At 41.1% G+C, this 3,743-nt stretch overlaps 1 long non-coding RNA gene across 1 annotated transcript; it reads left to right on the forward strand.

The window, feature by feature from the left end:
• The first annotated feature begins 2,424 nt into the window (after positions 1-2,424).
• Positions 2,425-2,825, forward strand: LOC113468859. Its single transcript, XR_003392459.1, has 2 exons — positions 2,425-2,552; positions 2,667-2,825. It is a non-coding gene; the product is annotated as an uncharacterized LOC113468859 (long non-coding RNA).
• The last annotated feature ends 918 nt before the right edge of the window (positions 2,826-3,743 follow it).

A 3,743-nucleotide genomic window follows, 5' to 3' on the forward strand; every position in this document is an offset into this window, starting at 1 on the left:
GTTATTAAAGGGTTAGGATAAACGGAAGAAGGAGTTTTCACAATTAGAGCAGTGATTAGTGTTATTATAGGGTTAGGTTAAATACAAAAAGGAGCTTTTCTCTTCCACAGACATGACTTCTGCACAATTACCCCTGGAGGTGAAGTGAAGAACTTATCACTGAAAAGACTTTGGCCTGTTCCATGAAGGAACAAGTCTATCGGAGAGGATTAGCCTGTGACATTCAGACCCTTCCAGCATAATGTGTTTTAGTATTAGATTTTCTTCCTCTTTTTTCATAGGCTTTAGCCTGACCTAAACCTTTGCCTGGGTAGGTAGTAGGTAGGTACTTACGTTTTGGAGATCTGTCGGAAGAAGCTGAGTGACTTCTGCACAATTACCCCTGGAGGTGAAGTGAAGAACTTATCACTGAAAAGACTTTGGCCTGTTCCATGAAGCAACAAGTCTATTGGAGAGGATTAGCCTGTGAAGATGGGTACTTGTGCAGAAGTCATGTCCGTGAAATATTGCTACCAAAGGAACTGGCACAAACAAGCAGTGACCAGTGTTATTATAGGGTCAGGTTAAATGCAAGAAGGAGTTTTCACAATTAGAGCAGTGATTAGTGATATTATAGGGTTAGGTTAATAATAATAATAGTGCTTATTTATACTGCTTGCATAGGACTGAAAAGTCCCTATACTCCAGCAGTAGGCTACTACTATTATTGTGGTCAAATTCTCAAATTATATTGAGGATAAAATTCCGGAGCCGTATTTCCACCCCTCCTATCGAAGTTCCCACAGGGCTCTATATGAGGGGCCCCGGGTCCCCCCTCGAGCTTTATTTTTCTCCTTTACCACTTTGAGTGCCACGTCGCACGTATGAGTGCGACAGTGATCCTAATTTTTTTTACATGCCGCACTTATAAGTGAGACACCCTTGGAGTATTCAGACCCTTCCAGCATAATGTGTTTTAGTATTAGATTTTCTTCCTCTTCTTTCATAGGCTTTAGCCTGACCTAAACCTTTGCCTGGGTAGGTAGGTAGGTACTTACGTTTTGGAGATCTGTCGGAAGAAGCTGAGGTTGAAAGGTCGGGCTGCTAATCTGAGAGCGCTCATTTTGTCTACGCCTTGACCACTACACCACCGAGGCAGGTTAAATACAAAAAGGAGCTTTTCTCTTCCACAGACGTGACTTCTGCATAATTACTCCTGGAGGTGAAGTGAAGAACTTATCACTGAAAAGACTTTGGCCTGTTCCATGAAGCAACAAGTCTATTGGAGAGGATTAGCCTGTGACATTCAGACCCTTCCAGCATGATGTGTTTTAGTATTATTGGATTTTCTTCCTCTTCTTTCATAGGCTTTAGCCTGACCTAAACCTTTGCCTGGGTAGGTAGTAGGTAGGTACTTACGTTTTGGAGATCTGTCGGAAGAAGCTGAGGTTGAAAGGTCGGGCTGCTAATCTGAGAGCGCTCATTTTGTCTGTTCAATGTTGAGATACGTAGATTTACCAGATTTTTCTGGGTACTTTGGGCAAAAAAAGGAATGGATTTTTCCCTTTGGTCTTTAATCTTTATGCTTTATCACAAAATTTCGAGAAAAAATTTCAGGTTATGTTTTCAAGGATGTAAAAGAGCAGAGGAAAAGTGAACTAAAAGCTAGTGAAGCCGAAAAAGGCAGGGTAAGTTTACACGATCCCGTTTTGTGAATGGCCGCAGCTGCGTCCTTCGCAAAATTTTCTTTTCTTCGGCACATACTGGTCATACTGTTGAATTATTATGACCTGGGATTACCTATTTTGATACCTAAAAGCTTTGAACGACGACACAGAAGACGATTTCGTTGCCATGGATTAGGACGTCAATTTGGTTACGCATGCAAAATTAAGGTGTCATGCAGGATTAGAGGAAAGAAAGCCCCCTTTTGTGGTTAGTAGAATTTCAGTCCAATTACTTGGTAGGCTTGCAAGTAAGGTAGATCTTACTATAATAGGTCCTGGTGATGGTTTTGCGTCCACGAAGAATTTTCCGACGTCCTTCGACTTCCTGCATCAGAATGGCGAGGACAACTGGAAAATGAGAAGACCATATTGTCAAATTATTATGACCTGGGATTACCTATTTTGATACCTAAGAGCTTTGAACGACGACACAGAAGACGATTTCGTTGCCATGAAAGAGAAAATCACAAAATCTTACCAATGGCAACAAGGGCCACTCTGAACAAATTGTTTCCTTTGAATTTCCACATGGTCGCTGTAGCAATACACGAGAACTATTTTCAGGTCCTTATTTTCTTACTCTACAAAACAATCCAGAAAAGTCACTCAGTGAAATACGAGATCACAGTAGCGTTTCAAATTGTTCCACAGTCTTCCGAGCCACAATCGAATTCACAACAGGTTGGACAAAAATCGATTCCTTTCTATTCTAATCGAATAGTAGACGTAAAACATTGTTTCTTACTCTACAAAACAATCCAGAAAAGTCACTCAATGAAACACGAGATCACAGTAGCGTTTCAAATTGTTCCACAGTCTTCCGAGCCACAATCGAATTCGCAACAGGTTGGCTTCTTACTCTACAAAACAATCCAGCAAAGTCACTCAATGAAACACGAGATCACAGTAGCGTTTCAAATTGTTCCACAGTCTTCCGAGCCACAATCGAATTCGCAACAGGTTGGACAAAAATCGATTCCTTTCTATTCTAATCGAATAGTAGACGTAAAACATTGGCGCAATTTGTGTCGAAATAGTCAGAATTCACTAGAAAATCCCCGAATGGATTACTCATCTTCGACTTAGTCATATTCTAACGTAGAACGAACTGAGCCCAAACTGTCGTACTTCGAAGGATCGACCGAAAGTACTATCACAGTTTTGTCACGAGAAATTCAATGCTCTGATGCTACACCTTACTTTCCAGGTATTGAGGGAAAAAGTTTTATCTCACATGAGGTTGCGTCAAAAATCGTTCGTAGGTATCTCCCTTGAGCAAAAGCTCCCATTGCCATCATTGGGGCATCGGGTAGATTCAACTGTTTCTTCAGTAGGGAGCTTAAATCTGCACATTCCAAAAGTGTCAGGCTTGAAATGTCATTGGCTAATTTGGTGATCTTTGGTGAGTAAGTTTTGTCTGCACCATCGGGTGTGGGAATGGGGAATGGTTGCTCACTGGATGAACTGACAGCTTCTGTTGCTGTTTGAGCTGACACTCTGAAATATTATGGAGGTCTCTGTTATTAATAGATCCTCTCCTAGATGGGTACTGTCATTATGGTTACGCATGCTGGATTAGGGCGTCAATAAGGTTAAGCATGCAGAATTACCTCCCCATGCGTAACTTATAAAGCTACGCATACCGGAATAAGGCGTCACGTCGATATGATTAAGCATTCAGAATTAAACTGTCAGTATAAGATAGTTACGCTACCCATGCTGGATTAAGACGTCAATTTGGTTACGCATGCAAAATTAAGGTGTCATGCAGGATTAAAGGAAAGAAAGCCCCCTTTTGTGGTTAGTAGAATTTCAGTCGAATTACTTGGTAGGCTTGCAAGTAAGGTAGATCTTACTATAATAGGTCCTGGTGATGGTTTTGCGTCCACGAAGAATTTTCCTACGTCCTTCAACTTCTTGCATCAGAATGGCGAGGACAACTGGAAAATGAGAAGACCATATTGTCAAATTATTATGACATTACCTATTTTGATACCTAAAAGCTTTGAACGACGACACAGAAGACGATTTCGTTGC

Source organism: Diaphorina citri, unplaced genomic scaffold (assembly GCF_000475195.1).
Source record: "Diaphorina citri unplaced genomic scaffold, Diaci psyllid genome assembly version 1.1 scaffold875, whole genome shotgun sequence".
NCBI classification, from domain to species: domain Eukaryota; kingdom Metazoa; phylum Arthropoda; class Insecta; order Hemiptera; family Psyllidae; genus Diaphorina; species Diaphorina citri.